A 27,253-nucleotide genomic window follows, 5' to 3' on the forward strand; every position below is an offset into this window, starting at 1 on the left:
TACTCTATGAAAGCAATAGTTGCTATCTACCTGCTACTTAATGCCCCTTTAAAGGAGAATTTTGACAGCATCCCGTGAACTTCTTTGATGAAAGTGACTATGATGGAAGAGTGAGGGAATCTCTGGTTTTAGAAAATGTTCAAATGGAAGATTTCCAGGTCTGCAGCAATCTCTTTTTTGGGTGAATTTAGCTTTTACCTGTTTTCATTGTTTTACAGGATATCTCTCCACCCCCATCAACACCCCACCCCCAACACATGTATACAGCCTGAACATTTTTTTCTTTATTCAAATATGGAACTCTTATTAATTGTAAACACATTTTTTTCCTCTAGTTTTGAGAGAAATTTTTATGGTTTTGAGAGGAAAAGATCTGATCATCATGTTTTCTTTTATTTGTAACTGAAACTTTTTACACAGAGATAAAAATGCTGATTCTTTCTGTATGGGGTGATTAAAAAAAAGAAAGGGCACATAGCTGTCAGAGGGTAATGATTTTCAGTCAGCATTAGGCTTGGAAAGATTCAAACTCATGACCTGAAGGTGATAAACTTGAGTTGCTTTCACCCAGTAGCAATCCCATGAGTTTATTTCTTTATCATTTGATTGTCTTAAACTGAATTAGAAACAGTCGATCATTTTTATGTATCTTTCTTTGTAACCTTTAAATAAGTAAAAATATTTTCAAAAATTATCTCCTTTTGTAAATAAAATATTTTATCACTTGGATTTTAGCTTACTTGGGGAATGGTATTCATCATTGTTATAAATTATATGTTTATGAAAAAAATATTTGCTTTGTAAAAATATGAGAAAATAAATGGTGTAATGATTTAATTCTGTAAATCAGGTATATAGTATACAGTGCTTTGGCTGGAACACCATTTCTTGAATAACGCAGACCTATATACAAATTTTGACTGCCCGCATATCACCTTGATGATCTTGAAACATTATTTAATTTCTCCAAGTCTTATTTCCTAATCAGTAAAATGGGGTTCATATGGAACATCATCACAGAGTGCTTCTGAGCATTAAACAGACACTGTGCATGAACCAGAAGCTCTGGGGGAAGTAAGACTTCCACATTCCGTGTCAGCAGAGGGGTATAATTAACAATTGGCCAGCAAACAATTAGGAACAACCTAAATGTCTCTGAATAAGGGAATGCATAGGTAAAATATCAAATATTTGTGTTATGGACTCCTATCTGGTAGATAAAATGGGAGACATTATCCTATATTAACACCAGAGGTAGAAAAATATAATGTTAGATAGAAAGCTGGTTAACAAGAGTAGACACACAGAAACATACATGTAAAAACTCTGTATGTAGTGTTTCTGAATATATTTATATCTGGCAAAAACATAAAGTCAGAAACTGGAAAGATACATGTTAAACTGATTATGGCAGTTTTCTCAGGAATATTAATGAAGAAATGGAAGTAGGGATGAGTGAAAATGAGATCTCAATTTTTTGTGTAACTTTTTGCTTAAAAATTTTGGAGCAAAAATATACATATATGTACATACAAACATATATACATATGTACACTGTGTATATATGCATACATATTATACACAAACACACACACACATATATGAAATAAAAGCCACAGCATAAAATAGGAGACTTCGAGGTTAAAATCTAAAACTAATAGTTCTAAAGAAAAGAATCATAATCCTGCCTTCTCTTTTTCCTCCCTTCCCCTCACTCTTTCTCTCCCCAATTTTATATTTTTTATTTCATAATTTTCTTTTTCAAAGCTATGATATATGTTATTCTATTTCCATACATATCTTTTGAATCCATTCCTTTTAACTTTTGTATAATATATTCTAATTTGAATTTACCACAATTTACATATACCTTCCCTTGGTAATAAAATTTCACTCTTTTGTACAGGGGTTTACCAGCTAAGCTTGCCCATGTCTTCTAGGGGTCAGGCTGAGAAAACATGATTCTTCTAATCTTATAATCTCCTCAAACAATGCTGATTTCTCTGCTGTTTTTATATCAGAATTCCACAAAGGAGTTTCAACTCTTCTCCCAGTGTGTCTTGAACCATTTCTCAATAGGCATTTGTCTCCCCTACTCTGTCAAAGCTGCTGTTATCCAGAACACCAAGGCCTTTAATTTGCTAAATGTGACAGTCTGTTCCATCTTATTCATTGAAATATTTGACACAGGTGGTCACACACACTCCTTTCTGTATTTGGTTTCCAGGATACCATATTCTCTGTTTTTTCTTCTGCTGAATTGGCTTGTTCCTTTTCATTCCCTTTCACTGGATTCCCCACATTTTCCCAAACTCTTAACTTTTAATGATCAAGATGTGGTTATTTATTTTCTGTGTTCAGTTCTTTGTTGAGTTTATTTTTGTTGTCTTTATATGTCATCTGTATGCTGATGACTCCAGAATTTATATATCCAAACTGGTCCTCTACATAATCCCAGATACATATATATCTAATAATCTGTTCAATATTTCCATTTGGATATCTAAAATATATCTTAAAGTTACTATGCCTAATATCAAACCCCTTGTTTTCCCCTCCAAACCTCCTCCTCTGGTCATCCTCTCCATCTCATTAAATGTCTAATCTGTCCTTTCAAATCTTCAGATCAGAAATCTTATAGTCATTCTTGACTATTTGTTTTCTCTTTTTCTCTGAAACACACAAATAACATCAGCAAACCTGTTGGCATTCCCTTTAAAATATACTAAAATCCAACCACTTCTCACCATCTGACTCTATGAAGTTCTGTTATCCCTCCTTTATATTATAACTTGTCTCCTTACAGTTTGTGCCCAATCCCTTAGGCAGAATGATCTCTTTTTAAACATAGGTCAGATCATAGGATGCCTCTTCTCAAAACTCTCCAATGGCTTCCCAGGTGAAGTAGAGTAAATTCAAACTCTTGTGACCGTCAAGCTCCCCATGATCTGCCCTCCTTATTTGTATAATCTCATCTTTGTGATTTTTATTTTCTCTCAGTTAACAGCCTCACAATTTCTCCAACTAAATATGGTCCTTGTATGACACCTTTGCATCAATTTTTCTCTCAACGTGGAATACTTCTCCCTATCCCCTTTTGTTTTTGTTTAAAAGTCATATTCTGTGTGACACCTTCTCTGACTCTCCTATTTAAAATTGCATATCCCAATCATTTGCCTTATTTTTTCATTAATACTTATTACTAACTCTATTTCTATCTATATCTGTATTTCTATGTGTATATCATTTATTTATATTTTGTCTCTTAACGTAGTAACATGTCAATTTTGGTTGTGTTAATACCACATATTAGGAACTCCAAGTACTTTGTTGAATGAATAAGTAAATGTTCAAAAAGTACAAAATTATTGATTTGGCCTAATTCCATATGGAATTGGAAGCTTGTTTAAATTCAAAGGGATAATAAAATGCAAATTATGCTAAAAGGAAGTAATCTCTTCACAGAAGTAAAACTGAAAAAACTATAGAATAGTTTTTTATTAGTAAACACGTAGAGAAAAGGGCACTCATATATTGCCAGTGTGAATACAGGCTATTATAGTCTTTTTGGAAATCAATCTTACAACATCAAGTAACTTTAAAACTACTCACCAAATATACATTTCTTGGGCAATTGAATAAAGATACATACCATATTTTATGCTAAATTAGCAGTAGTAATATTTCATATTTTAATATAAAATTATTTCTAAATTTTGATCATGGGTATGAATCTTCAAATTATAATAATTCTGGCAAATTTTGTGGGGGAAGATATTAGATGATTTGATTCCTAGAATTCCTTCAACTTTGACACGTTCTGGTTTTCTGACACTTTCTAAGACACTAAATATCAGCTAAACTGAATTAAAAATGAGATTTAATATTATATGATAACCTATATAGATATTTAATAGGAATCCTGAGAAAAATATTAAGAAAAACTACAAATAATTACTTCAAAGTAAGTTTAGATTAAATAGATAGGAAAATTTTATAAGCATTACCACTTCTAGTAAAGACTGTATAACCAACAATTTAATATTAATGCTTTTCAATAAAAATGTCAAATTTCAAAAATAAGCTTGTACTAGCATTTTATTTCTCTTTGCTATATCAATTAAAATTAATCTCTGTAATCAGATCTTCAGCTTTATTTTAAACTCATCTTCAGGAATTGATACCTGTTTTGGTTTCTGAATCCTGCACCTTCTCTCTGAGGTTTAATATTTAATAGTTCAGGTCTTAATTATCTATAATTCCTAGATATCTAGATTTTCATAAAAGTAGTATTAAAGTTCTTGTATAATATTTCTAAATGTCAAATGGAATCAATAGAGTTAATAATAAAAGATCTATAGCAGGTAACTGACCTGACAAATATTGCTTTGAGTTCTTTTATCAATACAGGGTGGTATCATTTGTATGATTTTATTTGCCTTGAAGCTATTGTTGACAAGCATATTTATTGTTGATTAAAATAATGTGAAGATATTTCCACTTTTCATATACTAGTTATGTCTTAAGCTTCAGTTTAGAACAAAAAATTCCATATAAAACTCTTCTACAAATTGTATGTATAACATATAGTAGATAAGTATTTGGGGTTTTGTTTTTTATCTCATGCTTTTTTTTAACCTACAGTTTCTGGAGTTTGAAGGGTTGTGTTGATCTGCTTTTCTGAGACTCTTTCTCCAATAACCCAAATTTAAGGAGAGGATTGTTAACTTTATTTTAAATGCAGTTCAATATCATATGCAGAGGCTGCTAACACATCACTGTATCGCAAAAGCTGCATGAAAAAATATTTTAAAAATGGCTATGGCATGATGCGAAGTTCTTTCATTCATGATTCTACCTAAGTTTACTCCTTAGGGGAATAAGGAGTTTTCATTTCCATTAAAATCAAACAATAGCTTTGATTTTAATGGAAATAACATTACTTTATAGAATGATGTTAAAACAAATTCAGCAAATTCATCATTTATGCCCTTTGTTTTTCTTCTTTCTCATCATTAACTAGGCATAAGACTTGAAATGAAATACATTCTCATCAGTCTTTCACTGACAGGCCACTTTTATCAATTGCATGCTGTGCTTGTATGCAATAGATCAGTGTGTGTGAACTTGACACTTTCATCACAAGATATGACTCCTGTGGAAATGGTGTCTATGCCAGTCACAGAAACTATACACTAAAATTGCAGCAGGAACTCTGATTCTGTGAGTTCACCACAGAGATAATTGAACAAAACTTTGTTTACCTTCAAAGAGGAAATTCTATCAACATTTGGGGTGGAGGGCAATAAATAATAGCATGAAACTCAGTTTACTTGGCATTCTGATAAGGATGATAAATGTTCTTTTTTCTTTGGAGGAGTTAAAATTGAAGTGATGGGATAAGTATACGATAAACACCAACTTTTTCCTAAACAGCTTAAGGATTTTTGATACTCAGTTCTACCTAGCTTTATTGATCATCTACTATTCATTAAAGACTCTGAAAGATTCTGGGATACAAATTAGAATAACACTTGTCCCTGCCTTTAGAGAGCTCATAGTCAGACATAATAGATATTTAAACAGACGTTAGCAATTAGTTATAATAAAATTTTGACTGTTTACTGTGTTGAAACATACCATGTATTCTTGTGAACATAGAGATATTCAGAAGTGATCATGGAGGGTCTCCTGAAAGATATGAAAATTAAAGAAACACCTGAGGAAATCTCTCTGAACAATTAAGGTGTGATGCTTATACATTTCTGATGTATTCAGATTACCCTGCATTTGTGACAGCTCTCTTCCTCTCCTCCCCTCTTCCTGGTTTTAAGGAATTAGTTATTCACTCTATGCATTCTGTCACGCCCATCTAAAACTCCTGGATGTCACTTGCTTCTGGAATGGGCTCTTGAGCTTGTTCCTGTCATTTTAATCCTGAGGTAGAACGTGACCTGTGGACACTTTGTGCAGAAACTGCTCTTTTACTCTTTCAAGAGCTAATTATCAAATATTTAGGAATTTAGCAAGCCAGTTTTGGGGGTTTGAAATCTACCATGGTGGTAGCATTTACACCATGGAAGTTGGTACATGCTAGAAATCAACTCTACTATAAGGATAAATACCACATCCAACTTACCAGTGCACCACTAGGTGTACCAAATGGGTCCAAAATTGATAGCCTAGGAAGACAATATTTTGGCATTCATTCAAACCTCCATTCAGAGGAATCATTGAGTAGTAGAGTAAGAGAGATGGAGAAGAATGTGTTCTTCACAAGCTTGATCTTTTCTGTATATTAAGCAATTTGGTACTTTCTACTACAGAGAGAAATGCTGCTTGCCATTTCGACTCACTTTAGAAGACAATTTAACAAAAGCCATGGTATCTAAAGCGGCATCTCAATTTTTTCCTTCTAATCATATGGTTTCCTCTCTGAGCAGAGCTCTGAAACAGGCATTTGTCTCCATACTATTGCATTTCTACCCCTATACTTACTGTCCTGTGGTATTTTATCCCCTTTATAGAGCTGACCACCAGAAGCTTCTGAGCTGGCCTCCAGTTTAATTTATCTTTGTTAGGAGATGTCTGGATGGTGGGCAGTGAGTCATACAGCCTATCTGCCGGAGCTGTGTTGACTGCTAGTGACCTATTTTAACTGATAAATATTCCAAGATAATGCATAATGTTAATTGAGATGCTTCTGTTATTTCTCCTTTTCTACGCATCTTCTTCAGTGTTGCCAGGTAAAATACAATATTATTTGTTTTTTATCCGAAATTAAATTTTAACTGGTGTACTGTAATTTTCTAAACCCAGCACCCCTACTCCTCTCTAAATTTTAGTCTGACCTCCAGACAGACAACAGAGTTTTGGAAAGATTATAAGCTTTTCAGATTTATAATCAAAGAAAGTGAAAGTGAGAGGGAGGTGATCTTTCTAATCTGCTAGTTCTCTGTGGAAAGTTCACGAGGCTTACAGGTTCACCTCTAAAAATCCTGTTTAAGAATGTGTTTTTAGTATACTTTAAGTTTGGAAAAGGAAAAAAGTTTAAATTGGAAAACATAAACATCTTTCTCAGAAAAATATACATCATAAATTCTCTAAAAACAAAAAACAAGAATGAAGACTGAAATAACTTAAATATATAAAAGTGTTTTATTTAAAAGGAAATTTTCCAAGTCATAATGTGTAATTTTAAATGAAAGCCTTTATATGCTATACTGTCGTGCAATTATTTGATATTCCAATATATGAGGTTTAGAACTTAAAAACATTTTCGATTTCACTGTCTGTAAGCCTTGTTCTGTGGAGCTGGTACTTTGCAGTAGTTAAATTGCAGGCTTTAGGCTCAGTCTAGCCAAGTGTGAATTCTATCTTAATTTCCTCCCCACTATGTGCCTTTGTGCAAATTTCTTAATTGTCTGGGTCACAGTTTTGTCATCTCTAAAATGGGGGTAACAAAGCACCTTACTCACAGAGTTGTAGTGGGAAGTTAGTGTTTATAAAACACTTAGAATATTGCCTGGCATGAGATAGATACTCAATACACATCAAGTGTTGTTATCATCATTATTATTATCTGATAAGAGAAAGAATAGACACCGAACAGCCATCCATGAAAAATGTGAAAATGGTTAATAAAGAGTGATTTTAAATATTTATTTATGTTCGAACACTATAGGATTTTCATAGTTTATGTTAGTATTTATACAGTGAGTCCATGAAATAAACTGAAAACATCAGTGAAAAGTGTTCCAGCCATCTGCCCCGACAGCATTCATGAAGTTTTTTTGTATTGGTTGGTGATGAATTGATGGAAAGCCAGAAGAGCATACTTTCCATGTTACAATTTGTATTCTTGATCAAGACAATTTTAAATTATTATTACTAAGGATTTATTGAAATGTCTTCATAGCTCAGCATATTCCTCTATCTTTAATAATATATTTATAGAAGAAAAAGCTAGCAGTCCATAATATCAAGAGTTTTGTTGATTAAGACTATTGAAAAATACCATCAAAGTACAAATCATAAATTGACTTAAGAATAAAATGGAGACTTTTTAACTGGCATTTAAAAATCACTATTACTTTAGACGAATGGCCTTATAGATAGTAACCTGCTTTTGTTTATAATTTTCTGATTTTAGCTAGGATGCCTTTTCCAGTGGATCCACTTCCTGCAGAATATATTATTTCTTCTTTTCTGATAGTTCATATGCGCAATATACAAGCAAATGGGGTTTCTTTTTTATAACAGTCAGGGCACGAGCTCTGTAGCTTCTTAAACAATACTAACAACCACAGTGACATCTTACATGGACATACTTAAATAACAAGCAAAGTGATATTTTAACATGGGCACATTTATAAAAAGGGATCAGTATGTTCAGGGTCCTCCTCCCTTTAGTTGATGATCATTGGGAATATTTCTCCATGAGTTGTGGGGAATGGCAAATGTGGTCTTACACTTTTAATCTAGAAATTTTTTGAGTGACTTGATATAATTTGTTTATTAACTAACTGTTTTTCTAAAGGAAAGAAACCAAAAAAAAAAAAAAAGAAGGAAAGAAAAAAGAAAAAAACTCTGGTTTATCCTAGCAAAACTTGAGTAGGTGTATCATTCAAAATACATTAAAGATATTAATGAAATAACTTGAGTCAGCATTTACCAAACAATTCTCAGTTTCTATACTGGTTTTCATTCACTATTTCTGTTTCTTCTTACCACATGGCCTTTTCCCTTTTTCTCAGCCTAATTCCATTTTCTACAAGTTAAAAGGCTCTGGTGAAGAGTTTATTTTTACTAATATTTTCCTTATATTCCATGGCATAGAAAACATATTGGGCAAAACTGACTGGTTTTTATGGTGAAAATGCTTTTTACTACCAGTTGAATTTTGGATTATTTTAATTATTGTTACTTTTAAATTACTATTAGAATATTATTTTTTCCTAGAATATTTTTTTAAGTCTCTTCAGTTTTTTCTTATATATTTACTGCTGTATCTAGAAGAGTATCTGTCACATAGGTTGTATGCAATACATTTGCTGAAAGTATTAATTGAATAAAATTGTTTATTGATGTTTTTGTTTTTATTTTTTTAATTTTTATTTTATATGGGAGCATAGTTGATTAACAATGCTGTGTTAGTTTTAGGTCTACAGAAAAGTGATTCAATTATACATATACATGTATCTATTCTTTTTCAAGTTTTCTTCCCATTTAGGGTATTACAGAATATTGAGCAGAGTTCCCTGTGCTACACAGCAGGTCTTTGTTGGTTATTTATTTTGAATAGAGCAGTATGTATATGTCAATCCCAAACTCCCAGTCTATCCCTTCACCCCACTTCCCCCCTGGGAACCATAAGTTTTTTCTCTAAGTCTGTGAGCCTGTTTCTGTCTTGTAAATAAATTCATTTGTATCTATTTTTTTTTTTTTAGCTTTCACATATAAGCTATGCCATGTGATATTTGTCTTTCTCTGTCTGATTTACTTCACTTAGTGTGATAATCTCTAGTTCCATTCATGCTGTTGCAAATGGCATTAGTTCATTCTTTTTAATGGCTGAGTAGTATTCCATTATGTATATGTACCACATCTTCTTTATCCATTCATCTGTTGATGGACATTTAAGTTGCTTCCATGTCTTGGCTGTTGTATATAGCACTGAAATGAACATTGGGGTGCATGTATCCTTTCAAACCATGGTTTTCTCTGCATATATGCCTAGGAGTGGGGTTGCTGTATCACATGGTAGCTCTATTTCTAGATTTTTAAAGGAACACCTCCACACTGTTTTCCACAGTGGCTGTACCAATTTAAATTCCCACCAACAGTGTAGGAGGATTTCCTTTTCTCCACATCGTCTCCAGCATTTATTGTTTGTAGACTTTTTGATAATGACTATTGTGACTGGTGTGAGATGATATGTCATTGTAGTTTTGATTTGCATTTCTCTAATAATTAGTGATGTTGAGCATATCTTCATGTGCCTCTTGGCCATCTGTATATGTTTTTGGAAGAAATGTTTATTTAGGCCTTCTGCCCATTTTTGGATTAGGTTGCTTGTTTCGTTGATATTGAGCCTGCATGAGCCATTTGTAAATTTTGGAGATTAGTCCCTTGGTAGTCGCATTGTTTGCAATATTTTCTTCCATTCTGTGGGTTGTCTTTTCATTTTGTTTATGGTTTCCTTTGCTGTACAAAGCTTTTGAGTTTATGTCCCATTTGTTCATTTTTGTTTTTATTTCCATTATCCTAGGGGACAGATCAACAAAAAAATTGCTGTGATTTATGTGAGAGAGTGTTCTGCCTATGTTTTCCTCTAAGAGTTTTATATTATCTGGTCTTACATTTCAGACTTTAATCCATTTTGAGTTTGTTTTTGTGTATGGTATTAAAGAATGTATTAATTTCATTTTTTTTACATGTAGCTGTCCAGTTTTCCCAGCACCATTTATTGAAGAGACTGCTTTTTTCTCTATTGTATATTTTTGCCTCCTTTGTTAATTAATTGACCATGGGTGCATGGGTTTATTTCTGGGCTTCCTATCCATTTCCATTCATCTATATTTCTGTTTTTGTGCCAGTACCATATTGTTTTGATGACTGTAGCTTTGTAGTATAGTCTGAAGTCAGGATGCCTGATTCCTCCAGCTCCATTTTTCTTTCTCAAGATTGCTTTGGCTATTTGGGGCTTTTGTGTCTCCATGCAAATTTTAACATTTTTTTTGTTCTAGTTATGTGAAAAATGCCATTGGTAATTTGATAGGAATTGTGTTGAATCTGTAGATTTCTTGGGTAGTATAGTCATTTTGAAAATATTGATTCCAGGTACATGGTATATCTTTCCATCTGTTTGAGTCATCTTCGATTTCTTTCATCAGCATCTTATAATTTTCAGAGTGCAGGTCTTTTGCCTCCTTAGGTAGGTTTTTTCCTAGGTATTCTATTCTTTTTGATGTGATGGTTAATGGGGTTGTTTCTTTAATTTAACTGATGAACATAGATGCAAAAGTCCTGAACAAAATTCTAGGAAACCAAATCCAACAATACATTAAAAGGATCATATATCATGATCAAGTGGGATTTATCCCAGGGATGCAAGGATTTTTCAGTATCTGCAACTCCATCAGTGTGATATACCACATCAACAAATTGAAGAATAAAAACAATATGATCATCTCAGTAGATACTGAGAAAAAGCTTTTGACAAAATTCAACACCATTTATGATAAAAACTCTCCAGAAAGTGGGCATAGAGGGAAACTATCTCAATACAATAAAACCACATATGACAAACCTACAGCTAACGTCATACTCAATGGGAAAAAACTGAAAGCATTTCCTCTCTGATCAGGAACAAGACAAGGATGTCCACTCTTGCCACTTTTATTCAACATAGTTTTGGAAGTCCTAGCCATGGCAGTCAGAGAAGAAAAAGAAATAAAAGGAATCCAGATTGGAAAAGAAGAAGTAAAAGTGTCACTGTTTGCAGATGACATAGTACTATACATAGAAAATCCTAAAGATGCTACCAGAAAACTACTAGAGCTCATCAATGAATTCGGTAAAGTGCAGCATAGAAAAGTAGTACACAGAGTCTCTTGCATTCTTATGTACTAACAATGAAAGACAAGAAAGAGAAATTAAAAAAACAACCCCATTTACCTTCACATTAAAAAAGAATAAAATAGGAATAAATCTACCTAAGGAGGCAAAAGACCTATTTTTGTTTTTAATCCATGGAAGTTTTCCTCAATTAAGTCTTTAAGGTTTGTCTCTGTTAAGGTTTCTTTATAAATAAGGATAATTTATTTCTGGAGAGGAAGATAGTGCCATTGTCTTCCCTCAGTGTGAATCATCTTTTTAATTTTCATAAATTTATTCCTTTTCCCTATACTACAGTAGAGATTTTCATGTTTATCTTCTAATGACTTTTTGTACTTTTTTGTATTTTGTGAAAAGTTTTAAACATATGTAGAATGAAAACAAATGTTATAATGAGTCCCCCCCTCCCCCCACTGCTGGTATTCACCAACTTCATTCACCAACTTCAGCAATTATCATCATGAGCCATTTTGTTTTGTTTAGACTACCAACCACTTTTTCTCACTTGATCAGTGGATTATTTTGAGGCAAATCACTAACCTCATCTCACCTATAAATATTTCATATGAATTTCTGAAAGAGAGAAACTCTTTTTTGAACATAGTATCAATGACTTTGGCACACTTCCAATATTGACAGTCATTTTGCAGTATCATCAAATATCCAGCCATTCATCACATTTCCTCTGATTGTCTATGAATTTTTTTTCCCCCTTTGGGAAGTTTTTTTTCTTTTCCATTTGTTTCCATCACAATCTAAATATCATAATTCAAAAATTACCATTGGATTTTATAGAGATTCAAATACTTTTTTTAAACAAATACTTCTTAAATATATCTTTCAGTATTTAGTCTTTAGACACTTCAGTTTATGAATGTTTGATCCTCTTATCTTCTAAATTTGTCACTCCCTCATGAATCATTTTATTCTGTCACATTTTTTATTTAAAACTTTTCCTCCTCATCACCTTCTTTACTGCTTTAAGGAAACATGTATTGTGTTTATTTCTATATATGTTTCTTTTTAATTTAAATTTTATTTCTGAAATAATTTTTCTTTTATTTCTAATTATTTCCTGATTGCTATCATCACACTTCTGAGTTTTCTAATTGTGGTTTTTCTTTTCTTTAATGTTTTATTTTCTTAACGTCTTTTAGCTTACTTTTAAATAGATAGTGTATATATTTTATAAATTTTTGGCATGTTTCTGGCAAGCTCTTATTATCTCTAGGGATATATTTTGCTCCTTATTCTCTCTAACAAGAACTTTGTAATAGATTTGACCTAATCATTTTAGTTGTACAGTTTAACAAGCAATTAATTACCTGGACTTTTAGAGGAAGCTTGATACTGAATAGTTTTTCTAACTCCACAGCAATCTTTCTTATATTGTTTCCATACAGTTTTTTTAAACAGTTTGAGATATCCTACCTATTTCCTCCCCAACTGCTTTTTTTCTGTACTTTCTTAGTTTTGATTCTCCATTGTATTTTTACTGCTCAATTTTGATTCAATTCCCAGCAGGTGATTTACACTGTGGGGTTTTGTTATGATGTTTACTGGCGACATTTTGAAATTAGGGTATCAGACTGCTCTGGGTCCTTCAGACCTTACTGTGCAATTCTGTTGGGATATGTGAATCTCCTTGCCATGTCAGCCACCATTCTCACATTGGTGATCCAGGCTTTACAGTGAGCACCTCTTGGCTCTTCTGGAACTCAATTCAGTCAGATGTTCCATTGCTTCCTCTCTACAGTTGTGAGCACAATACAGTTCCTGGTGTCATCCGTGTTTGTCGTCATCAGACTGTATTTTGAAGCTAAGGGGAACTTGGTCATCTAGCTTTCTTTTTGATGTCGTGTATGTATTTTTGTGTTGCTATCCTTGTTCCTCTATATGCTTTTAAATGGAGAGCTGCAGGTGATTGACAAAAAATGCTGCTGTTTCTTCTCATCCCCTCCTCACCAGATTTAACATATAATGTATTCAGGTATCTAAAGTGCATTTTTGTGATTTAAGATAAGAAAGGAATAAAAGGCTGAATTTTACTATTGGATGTAATTTTCAAAATACTGTGGAAAGTCGTACATAGAAAGGTATAAAGAGTAATAAGTTCATATTCATGTAATACTTTTCATCTGAAGAAATGTATATCCTAACACAATCATATTATTCTTATTTGCCTCCTCTCCATAAATCAATGCTATCTTGGCTTTATTCTCATTCCCAAGCATTGTTTTATCCTTTTAATTTTATATAAATGGGATGTTATTTAAATTTATCTGCAAATTGATTCTTTTAACTTAGTCATGTTTATAGCTTCTATTGCTTTATAGAATTCCATTTTTTTCTATATACTACAAAATATTTGTCTACTTTCTTGTTTATGTACATAGATACTTTCTAACATTTGTTGTTCCAAAAGCTTTGACTTATCTTTTCACCTTTTTATGTTTTCATTTATCATTCAGAAGACTTGAATTTTGATGTGATCAATTTTATCAGTCTTTTTCTTTAATGTGTCATTTTAGAATTTATAATTTCTTTAGAGATTCCATCTACCCAGAGATCATACAAGTAATTTCCTACATGTCTTTTAGAAGTTTTAAAGTTTGCTTTTCATATCTTAGTTTTCTAATCTGTCTGGAGTTGTTTGTTGCATAGCAGAGGGATTCAATTTTTTTATTCTTTACAAATAAGCAATTAAAGCAACATTTAAATGTTCATCACTGATCTATAACATCATATCTTTCATAATCCAAGGTTTCATGTACGTTTAGGTCTGATTTTGCTCTACTTAACTAGGTCCATTCATCTGTGTGTGTGTGCCAGTGTTGCAATGTCATAATTATAATAGCTTAAAAATTTCTCATTGTATAGTAGTTCAAGATCTATAAACATATTCCTTTCCTTCTAATTTGACTTGGCTGTTATTGACACTTTGTTGAGTTCTATAAATCTTAGATTTAGTTTGTTTGAATTCCATATCCATATTCAAAAACTTTTGTTATTTTGATTGGAATTACATTGAATTAATAATTACTATGGGGAGGAGATTTTAGGGTATTATAAACAATTGAGTTATCTTTACATTAACAAGGCATACTTTCAATATAGTTAAGTCTGTTCATACTACCTCAAGACTTCTTCAACTTCCTTTTATTAATGCCTAATTGTTTTTAGAATATGCATACTTCCATTAAATTATTTAGCATTTTAAGCTCAATATCTGTCTATATCTTTACGGAGCCTTTGTAGGTTGAATTGTGTCTCTCAAATAAGGTATATTGAAATCATAACCCTCAGTACCTGTGGATGTGAACTTGTTTGGAAACTGGGTCTTTGAAGATGTAATCAAGTTAAGGTTAGGTCATACTGGATATGGATGAACCTTACATCCAATGATCCAAAGACAGGTGTCTTTATAGTAAAAGAGAAGGAGATAGAGAAACACACATACAGAGGGAAGATGACCCTGTGAAGGATGAGGCAGACAACTACAAGCCAGGAAGTGCTAAATATTGCTGGCATCCACCAGAGGCTGGGAAGAGGCAAGACAGGATTCTTTCCTACAGCCTTCAGAGGGAGTGCAGCCCTGCTAACACTTTGACTTCAGACTTCTAGCTTCCAGAAATGTGAGAGAATAAATGTCTGCTATTTAAAGCCACCCCATTTGTGGTAGTTTGTTATGGCAGCCCTAGGAAACTACTACAGCGTCCTTGTATTTTGAGGGTAGCTTTAGACTTATTGTATTAAAAAAATGCTATAATTAATAACAAAATCAATTTAAATTTGTTATTATTATTATATTTGGTCAAGAGAGTACATACTATGTATGATGAAAAGTGAAAGAGCACTGATGATATTTTTTGTGTGCCTACTATTTGCTAGAATCTATACTAAGTACTCTACTTGGATTACTTGCTAGTCACAGCAACCTTATGAGGCATTAATTATTATAATCCCCCTTTTCATAGATGAAGTGATCAAGAGAGGGTGATTTTGTTTTCTTCCTTAACACTGGTTGAATAGCCAAGTCATGATAAAATTTCAGTTCTGACTAACATTAAGAGTTTTTAAACACCTTACAATAACTGTTTTTCCTTAGCAGGGATTCAAAGATCATTAGAAAGTAAAGGCTCATTATTGTTAATCATGCTTAAAGGTTTAAATATTTTATTTAAATAAATATTTTTCTAGAGCTATAATATACAAAAGAGGGAAGAAGTTTCTGGTGCTCTGTTTATTGTCCTCATGCCCATGAAAACTCAGGTCTTTGCAAAACACAGAATTAAAACAGACATCTTATGGAATGTAATCTGTAAAAATACTGAATCACTATGCTGCACACCTGAAACTAACACAATATTGAAGTCAACTATACTTAGTTAAAAAAGACAGCTTCATTTTACTGATAAGGAGGGTGAGACTTTGGAAACAAAGTGACTTGTCCACAATCATATCAGATCCTGACAGAACTTGGATCAATAGGAGCCCTGCTGAAAAGGAGAAGACCAGCCAACACTTTTTACAGCATAATTGATTTGGACCATCTGGGTTCAATGTTTTTCTTCTCACAGATAAAATAGGAAGCCCAGGCATTACTAAGCAAACTACTTCACAGCTGCAGGCAGTTCTATGAACAGCTGTAAGCAATGTGCATTTTATGAAATAATACAGATGTTCTTCATTATAAATATTGTTGTGACATTTTAATGCCATTTTAAATAAAGATGAATTACAAAGGTAATAACTGACAGTGATAGAGTACATAACTATGTATAAAACACATTGTCTTCCACGTATTATTTTTTTAGACTTTGGAAAATGCAGATTTCTTGAGCCTATGAGGAACTAATGAATTTGAACCAATGCCTAAGAATTTTCTTTTACTTTTTTTCCTTGTATCTAATCATTGAGGAGATGCATTGATCTTAGGTGAGCACAAATAAATATTTCAAATTCTTTCTTTTTAATCCCAACTCCTAAATTCATAGAGCATTGCAGTCTGGGTTGTGTGACAAGCTCACTTCCCTAAGGTGTATCAATGCCTTCCAGCATCAATTGGTTATATATTTTATGAACTTTCACATAATTGAAGTGTGTTAGCTACCCAGAATGAGCTGCCCCTAATCAACATGAGTAAATGCCAGAATAGCCCCTGCGGTCATATTTCCTGGAAATATGTTTGGGATGACAAATGGCCAGAGAAGGGTTAAAACTAGACCTTGAAGATTTTGTAAGAAAACAAAATAATCAGATTTGATTGAGATATATGTCCAAACACAGATTACATTTAATGCTATCATATCAAATAATCAATCTATAATAAGCAACCATTGATTGTTGTAGTGTCTAACTCACTGATATACAGGAAATATTTTCATATTTGTCTGTACCTCCCTGAATTCCTCTACGTAGAGGATTGAAATAACTATCATGTGACGAAACAGGAGAGGAGACTATTATACACTTTTGCACAAATAGCTTGTGCCTCAGGCTGTGGGTGAGCTTGAAACAGCTTGATGTCATCTTATGGAAATCAGTGCTGTTATAACAACTAGAGTTATTTTTACATTTCTTGCAAATTTCACCCATATTACTATCTGACATCTTCTTGGCCCATAATTAGATAGTAAGTGTATTGAAAGCAGCTTCTTTTCTTTAAAATCTTAGAGCTCTCATGTTCAGATGAATACTTGAAAATTCCTACTTTGAGTAGGCATAGCCCTATCTTGATTCTGAACCTAGAGCCCTGCCTAGTCTGATGAGATATTAAAAGTTTCTTCCATACCAGCCAACGTGTTTAGACAGAAACTTTGCCTCAGTGCCCTGGGGTAATTTATATGGTATTTAAATATGGCTGGGGCACAGCAATAAACGTGTTAGAGGAAACTTAGAGAACATCTTTGTGACATTAAAGTAGGCAAGATTTATTAAACTGGACACAAAAAGAACTGACCATAAATGGGAAAAGTTAAGTTGGACTATATCAAAATTAACAACTTCTGTAATCAAAGGCACCATTAATAGTATGTAACAATAACACATAGAGGAGAAAATATTTATACATATATGAAAAATAGGCTGATTCAGAATATATGAGGAAGTCCTAATAAATAAGAAAAAATCCAGTAGCAAAATGGGGAGAAAACTTGAAGACACAGTAATGAAAATATCCAGATAGCTAATAAAGACATAAAAAGCTGTCCAACTTCATTAGTCATTAAGAAATGCAAATCTGGGCTTCCTAGGTGGCGCAGTGGTTAAGAATCCGCCTACCAATGCAGAGGTCAGGGGTTCGATCCCAGCTCCAGGAAGATCCCATATGCCATGGAGCAACTAAGCCCGTGTGCCAAAAAAGAAAAAAAAAAAAGAAATGCAAATCAAAACTTCCAATGTGATACCACCAGAATGGCTAAAATGAAACAGAGAGTAAGGTCAAGTGTAATGAAGATGTATAGCCAACAGAATTTTCCTACAATCCTGTGGGTGTATAAATTATTACAATAACTTGGAAAAAGTGTTAATCAGCATTTACTAAATCTAAATTGCATCTTTCATAATGCAGCAATTCTATACCTAGATATATACCCAGAAGAAATAGGTAAACAGGCTTAATGAAAGACGTGAGGTAGAATGTTTATAGAAGCACTATCCATAATTGCCTCAAACTAGAAATTGCCCAGGTGCCCAGTAAGAGAATAGTAGATAAATTGTAATACAGTGACACAGTGGACTATTATTCAGCAATGAGAATCAATGACCTAAAACTATACAGAAAAATGTGGATGCATCTTACAAAATACTGTTGAGTCTGATGCAAAGCATACATACTGTATAATTTAACTTATGAAAGTAAAACAAAATAGGCAAAACTAATTTATGCTTTTATGGTCAGATAATGAGAACTTTTCAGAGATGGTAATGACTGGAAGGGATCATTAAAGAGGCATCTAAAGCCCTGATAATATTCTGTTTCTTATTTTGGGTCCTAATTACATAGGTGTGTTTAATTTGCAAAGAGTTATCAAGTTGACACGTTTTGCACTTTCATTTTATATTACAATTCAATAAAATGTTAAAAATAAATACCTTTCAAGTGTGAGGTACTTACAAGCAGACTGCTTTTTCTGCTCCTAACCTCACCTCTTATTTTCCTGCCTAACTTGTTGTCTGTCATGGGATTCTGTTTCCATTTTATCACTTGAACAGTGTTTTGTTCCAGAAAGTCACATATGTTGCCTGGAGCTCTCCCCATTCCCATGCAGTTTCTTTTTTCACCTGGAGCTGGATCCTGCTTTTAATAAACCTTGCACATCACTCTGATGTGCCTCCCTACCACCACTGACATAAAGCCCCTCTGGTCTTGACAATTTCTGTTGGTCCTTTATGGATACATGGGCACTGAGGTCTGGATTGGGCATGAGTTTACTATGCCCCCGCAAGATTTAATGATTTGAGCTACAAATGTTCCCCAGAAGGAGACTTTGGGGAGGGAAAACATAATGATAAGTTTATTCCTTGATGAGTTTATTCTACTCCTATCTAAGCCACTTCTAGGACATTCCTTCTCACCCACCTCCACGCAGACTCAGATACATTTTACATCTTAAACCTCTATAAGAAAAGCCCCACTAAGTCTAGCTATGTATTTTTCTGAACAGTTGTCCGGTTAAGTTAGGAATTTAAATTATTAGACAGATATAACTGCTTCCTTCATGGTTATTTTAAAAAAGTAGAGATTTATAATTTGTGTGATGTGGTAACATTTAAAGTTTAATAAGTTTTATATAAAGAATTTTGAGGCAGTATCAAATAAGATTAGGAGTTCCTTTCCTTTGACAGTATGAAAAGTTAATCTGTATAAGAAGAAAGTTTTAAAATCATTGGTGAATTGCTCTGATAAGTTATCTTTCACAATTCACCACATATATCATATAATAGGTACTTAATGGGCAGAAGTGGATAGTTATGATCAGAGAATTACTTTATTTTTTCTGTCCACTTATTTCAAACATACTTTATTTCATGCTAATTTTCCACCCTGTGGGATCTTGGGTAGATCCCATAACATTCTGTTTACTTCCAGACATTAAAACAATTAAAAATACAAACAAAACAACACAAAATATTTGTTTTCAGGAATTCAAATTTGGGACAAGTCTAAATCAAAGCTTTGCACTCACGTTTATTTTCAGTCTTCTCCTTGGACCCTGTGCTGAAGCCTGATCTGCTCCAGGGCAGTAGGGAAGAATGCTGTGGGCTGTTTTGGACCCTCCATATTCCATTTAATTCCTCTCCTCAGCTCCTCTCTCCCAGTTTCCGGCTCATATAGAGTTGGACTGATAAAGCAGAATGAGAATAATAAGGGCAAATACTTCTCTACTTAGCTGACACCTGTGGTTCAATATTAGCTGAGGAGGTCCATTTTTCCAAGCAGGTTTTCTAATGCTTACTCTTTTGTGTGGAATTATTAGTGCACTTTTCCAAAACTGTGTAAAGCTTTCTGGATTTCACTGTCCCCTATATGGTGATACATTCTCTGGCAGACTTCATATTAATCAGTCCACGGCTATTAACCTGGAGTAGAAACCCCATACAGATTCTTTCTTGTGGAACCCCTCTTGTTCCAGTAGGTGTTTCTTTTGGGCAGTAGCCTTTTAAAATATGTCAATTCCAGCTACCTTTGTGGTATCTACCTGGCCTTAGAGAACTGAAGTACAACCCCCAACCACAGGAGTGCAGCTTGTTTCCACTATAGTCCTCTCTTTTTTTTACAGGCTGTTAAAAGAAACCTCCTGTCTTCAGACTATTTTGGACGAAAGTCATTACAGGTAGCTGTGCCCTACCTCCAACCTCTATATAAAGATTCTCCCAAGAGTGCTCTTGGCTTTTGCCCTGTTGGCCGCCCTGGACAAGCTGCAGGGTTTAAGCAGCTCAGTCAGCATGCTTTCAGGTAGTAAGCTATGAGTTTCTCTTCTAGCAAGCATCCACAGCCTCTGGAAGTGTTCTCTTGGTGCCTCCTTCACTTGCCTTGAGGTGTGATGGGGAAGAGGGGCATCCCCCTTCATGAGGATGAAGACTGTTTTATATTCAGTATTCCATACTCCTAGTAATTCCTTTATAACAATTCCCCACTCCCCAGTTAATAAATCCTTCCTATGCTTGATGTACACTGGAGACTAGTATTAGTTATGAAACCTGATTGCCTTATTCTTAGTCCTGCATTTATGTTTCTACCTTTGCTATTTAGAATTGTGTGCATTTGTATCTTTCACTTCAGCTTTGAAGCTTTGATGAAACTCTAAAAAAGTCTCAATTGACATGTTTTTGTATATCTGTATCTAATATTCTGATGCATATTTAGAACATATATTTCCTTAAGTCTATAAGCTACGACTTTTGATTCTCTAGACCAGTGCAGTCTAATAGGAATATAGTGCAAGCCACACATATTATTTAAAATATTCTAGTACAACTATTAAAATATGAAAAAGAAACAGATGAAATTAATTTAATAATATATTTAACCCTACATATTCAACATATAGTTATTTCAACATGTGGTCCATATAAAAATATTGAGACATTTTATGTAATTTTTAAACTTTTCAAGTATTTAAATTCTGGTGAGTGTCTTATACTTACAGCACCTCTCATTTCTAAGTAACTGTATTTCAAGTGCACGATAGCCACATGCCTTAAGTGGCTACTGTATTGGACAGTGCAGACACAGTCAACTAACTTCTTAGGGGAAGATCTAGGTCATATGCATCTCTTTACATATCTGGCACAGGTAAGGAAATTATTAAATATAAGTTAAATAAATATGTGAATTAATTTATAAGAAAAGTTAAAACATTACTGTGAAGAAAGTTATAAGAAACTTTCATCCAAGAGTACTGGCATTTCATTAATATCATGCAAAAGAAATATTTTTACTATTGACTCATTAAAATAATTAAAAGTTAAGAGTAAGAGGAGAGACTAACACTGAAATGGGAATTATTGGATAAAGTGCTAAGGAGTTAGTAGTTCCTTAAAATATGATTTAGAGTTTGAATTGAGCCACTAAAAAATAAGTTATTTTTAAAGAAAAAGCAAACCAAGTAGAATATCCCAGTAATTCCTTCAATATAATAGAGTTAAGCCTGTTAGTAGTGATCCTGGACCCTCCCATCCTGAGACCATGGATGCACCATCCTTCCTCTGTCGTCAACTAATGCTAACTCTAGATCAGGTTACTAGGAGGAAAAGTCGAATATATTAACTTGGTCATTTGGTCCACAAACAAGAAGAAGAAGCACACAGTAGTGTCTATTAAAAGTGTTTTTGGTAAGGAAAAGGTACAATTTGCTCTTTCTGACATTTGATATCTGTTGACACAATTGTTTCAGGATAAGCCTTCCACTGCTTATATATTCTATTTCTGTTTCACTACTAGAATTTCTGAGTTACACATAAATATAGTTAAGTTTTAGTACAAGGCAAGTCTACCCATAGACAATATTGACATTTATATTCTATTGAATCTGCAGGGGGCTATAAATGTTTTTACTGTATTCCAGTGAAACTTGGAACTTATGCTATTGCTATCAATCAGATAATTTATAAGAACAGTAGTAAATTATAACCAGAATGAGTATAAGGACTATTTTGAGATAGTGTATTTTATTTTGTTTTATCCAGAATAAAAGAAAATATGTTTGTACAGAGAACATGATATTTGCAGACTGGTATTCCTGTATTCAAATCCTAGTTGAACTTGTATTGCCTTTGGCAAACTACTTAAGGGTTCTAACTTCCATTATGAAAAGTTGTTGTTAGAATAAAAAATAAAACAGCAAGTGTTTATTAGCAGATAGGAGCTACTCAATAATTGGTCACTTAGCTTCTTAAATAGAGATTAGCTCTCATTTGAGGTGAGGTAGTGATTGGAAGTTTCCATGTTGGTGTTGGCATTTGAGCTGATCTTTAAAGAATATGTATAACTGTGACAGATTGAACAGGCGAGGAGGAAAGAACAGAGAAATGTAGCTATTAAAAATGTTCTTACTGAAATTATATGACTACCATATTTAAAAACTTAAAAATTCAGCTGAACCTGTTTAATTCTCCCCTTGGTCCTTATTGTTCTTAACCCCTTCATTGGTGATTTGTCAGTATAAATAGTATAAATGTTGAACCACTTGTAAACAAAGCAAACAACTTTTAGTCTGTTGTTTTTGTCTGGAAGAGTGCCATTGTGATTACAATTGGAGATGTTACAGTATTTTTTGTTTGTTTATATTTCCTTGATAAAGGTGTTAAAGATATTACCCTAATATTTTTTCTATCCTTTACTACATGTTGTACTTTCTAGACATTCAAATAGTGCATCCTGAGATGAATAAATTGTTGATGTCTAAAACATTATATATATAAAATAATTATCAAGGAGTCATTAAAATTGGAATAAAGATTTGGAGGAAAAGCAAGCATAGTTCTCCTAAATTAGTGTCATAAACTACTGTGATTTTAGGTTTGAGCACAAACTGATTCTAAATATATGGATTGTAAAGTGAAGGGAATAATTTTAAAGATGTGATTTCATTATCATAGGTTCGATTGTATTGGTGGACTATATCTGGAATTTGTCTGTAACATTTCAGCTCAATTCTGTCTGCTTTTAGAAGGTCATGTGGTTATAAGATGAAGGATGTAAGGTTTCAGTTATACTTTTCTAAGGTAGTTAAATAAATCATTGGTTTAATCAAGGGTATTAAAAAATAATTATTTGTTTCCCTGAATATATATGTAGCATTTTAATATGCTATTAAAGAATCATAAGCCATATTTTTAGACCTGCATTTTAGTTCATGACTTTTGTTTCATAAATTTAGATTTGACATCCTATTAGAAAAAAATGAGACTAAAGATGTAATGTTTAAAGTTCTAGCCTACTTCACTGTTTTATCATATAATGTGTTTTTATACAAGGTAAAGAAAATAGAATATTTGGAATTAGAGTATTAAACTCAGCAGAAAGTTTTTCGTATTTCCATGAAAAACTGCATACAATCCCATTATCTCCTACAGCCCTTCCCTCATAAAGCAGTCATCCAGTAGATGTATTTTATAATTCCATAAAAATTTTTAGGTTATAAGTTGCTCTGATGTAGAAAGCAATCCTAAAGCACTTGGCTAGACCAGGATTAAGGTTCTTTAGAATGAAAGAGCTATGTAATATTTTTGGCATTTGTGAAATTTCCAAACACCACATTAGTATTAGGTGAAATAATGGAGTGGTTTTCTTTTTAAATTTTAGTGCTTCACAGATATACTGTAAAAAAAAATCTTCAAACACCAAATGGAACTTTTATAGTAAAGAATGGTGCTTATTTCACTTTTCCAGCCAGGGGTTAAGCCACCAGTGTCTTAAGACACTGACACTGGTTATTTTCTGGCTAAAGTATCTAAAAAGACAACTTCTGAAGTGCTGTATTCTTTCATTTCTTTTTCCTAGGTTTCATGATTTGTTAGAATAGTTGCAATGCATTTTTAGGCTGCTTGATTTGGAGCTGACAGCTCTCAGATGTTTTAAGTCAGTCCTGAGCATGAGCTCAGCACTTCCACACACGTCAGTATTCTTCATCCAGCATTCACCTTAGGAAGTTGCTAGAAGGAGAAAGGAAAATAAAGCCCCACATCAAAAACCTTATCATTCTTTGCTTCAGGCCTCATTATCTATTTCATAGCAACCAAAGAAAGAAACTGCAGTTTTTCTTTTGTTTCAAATGTCTCTCTATCTGAAGTATGTCCTCTGACTATGCCTGGCATATGAATTCTCTTGAAGAACATACCTTACTCTATAACAAACCTTCCAATAATTCCTCTTTGTTTAACTGACCATGTTTAAGCTCTTCAGCTCAGCATGGAAGCCTTTCTTCAGTTTATGCAGCAGCCACACCTTCGTCATTTCACTCAGTATCCTCAGATACACTCTGTGCTTTCCACTGAATCTGTTTCTTTCCATGTCCCCTACTTCCTCCTTTAAAAAATTCATTTCAGTTAAATATATATACATCAAGAAACATTTAGACTATAAAGTGCAAGAATAAATTGCAAAAATATCCAAAATCATACCATCAAATATAACATTGTTAACATTAGCTGAACATTTCCTCAAACATTTCTTTAAGCATATTTAGAGAGTCTTATCTGGCCGGGTGGGCAACCAGAAAAAGCAAGTCACCTATTCAGTGGGAAGAATAGTCACAGCTCTCCAGAAATTTTCCTTTTTATTGGATGCTATAGTTAATGAAACAATGTCTAGATGACTTTTCAAATAACTTTTGATTTATGAAAATTACATATAGCTACATGGTTATTGAGGCTTAATGAAGATATTCAGGAGTTCTTACACATGAAAGACCTCAAGAAAAAAAGAGTCTTCCTGGAACCTGAATTAAAATAACACCTACAATGGAATCAATTGTAAAATGTAATAATTGTTTTCTTTGCCTTAACTGGAAACATTAAGAACTATTATTTCTTCTAATAAGCAAACATTAAACTGAAGTTCATAAATTACTGAAAAAAAAATGTTTGTTAAACTCTAATACATAGTCACATACTTACATGTAATACAGCCATAATTCTCAAAATAAGAGATGATAAACAATGACTTGGAGAAATCTATGAAATTAAAGTTTCTCAATGGTTCAAAAGCTAGAAAGATTATTTGCACAAGAATAATGCGTTTACTTTTACTGAAATTTAATAGCTTATTTATTCATTTACGACTTGGCTGGATTTTATCAAGTCTTTTTTCGGTCCACGTTTTTGTTTCTTTTGCTTTATTTTGTTCTGTGTTATGCCAGAGGAGCTCACCACAGTTATATTAGTGAGTTATTTTAATGGTGAGACTATTTATCATTTGTTTTTACTGGTTAATAGCAGTGTGAATAGCTATCATATTCTGAGGTCAGCTTTTCATTACTTCAGAACTTTTAGGAAATTCTACAAGAATCTACAAACTTTTACTTTCCTGATGATGGATAAGACACCAAAGTCTCCTGCATTCCTCCCCCAATCTCCCCAACCACTACTTGTATTCAGCTATTTAGTTCTTTTAATAACCTGATATTCTCTATCAATCTGAATATTCAGATTTTCTTTCAGGGATTTTTTTTTTTTTTTTTGTATTTGTCTTTGAATAATTTTTAGTTCTATTTTCCAGTCTCTACTTCATGGAGGCCAATTATTTTTTTTCTTACCAATTATTATCTTTTCTCTCTAATTGTTTTACTCTGTATTTTAGTGTTATTATTTCAAGACTTTTTTTTTTTTAAGTTAATAGTTGAATTTCAAGCCAGAGCTCTTCTCCTACTGATGGTCTCCAACTTATTTTATTGTGAAAAGTGGACTTCAGTTTCTGGTCTGGCATGTTAGGAGCTTGAAAGTTGCCAGTTTGTCCTAACAAAAAGTAAAAGGCTGAACAAACTAAAAAATCAACTCTTGTTATTAGATTTGTCAGAGAAAGGAAGTCACAGGGCTAACTGCTGCTCCCAAAATCTGAGACACAAAATTTGAGAATGGATAGAGAGCATCACAACTTACTGGAGCAGGAATTTGTGAACAGAAAGTTGCATGAGAAGCAGTGCCAGGTTAGGGAAACCTAAACTGTAGTTAGCAGATTGCTGGATGCTCAGTATGGACAACTCTGAGAGTTAAAAACTCCAAGGCAATGCAGTCATAGAAGACCTCACACTTCTGTGAGTTTTACCTTTAGAAGCTATAACATGTTTATTTTGTGGATATCAACAAACTAAGTTTAAATGGAAAGGCAAAAGACCCAAAGAAGCCAACTAAATATTGAAGGAGAAGAACAAAATCAGAGGATTGACAACATCTGACTTCAAGATTTTCTGTAAAGCTACAGTAATCAAGATAGCATGGTATTGGCAAAAGAACAGACAAACAGACCAGTGGAACAGAATAAAGAGGCCAGGAATAGACCAACATATATAGAGTCCACTGATCTTCAGCAACGGAACAAGGCAATGCAGTGGAGTAAAGACAACCTTTTTAACCTTTTTAACAGTGCTGGTATAACCGGGCACCCACATACAAAAAAAAAAAAAAAGAAAAAGAAAAGAAAGCCTAGACACAGAACTTAGATCCTTCAAAACTGATCATAGACCTAAATGTAAAATACAAAACTATAAATTTCCTAGAAGATAACATAGGAGAAAATCTAGATGATCTTGGGGTAAAGTATGACTTTTTCAATATAACATTAAAGGTGTGATCCATTAGAGAACAAACTGATAATCAACAGTTCATTAAAATTTAAAACTTCTCCCCTGTGAAAGACAATGTCAAGAGAATGAGAAGATAAGGCACAGACTGGGAGAGAATATTTGCAAGAGATATATCTGATAAGGGACTGTTACCCAGAATATGCAAAGAAGTTTTAAAACTCAACAAGAAACAAATAGCCTGACTGAAAAGTGGGCAAAGGAACTGTAAAGACACCTCACCATGAAGTTATACAATGAAAAAATAAGCATATGAAAAGATGTCCAATGTCATATGTCATTAGGAAATTGAAAATTGAAACAACCAAGAGATAATACTGCAGACCTAT

The sequence above is a fragment of the Hippopotamus amphibius genome, chromosome 6, assembly GCF_030028045.1.
Source record: "Hippopotamus amphibius kiboko isolate mHipAmp2 chromosome 6, mHipAmp2.hap2, whole genome shotgun sequence".
NCBI lineage: Eukaryota > Metazoa > Chordata > Mammalia > Artiodactyla > Hippopotamidae > Hippopotamus > Hippopotamus amphibius.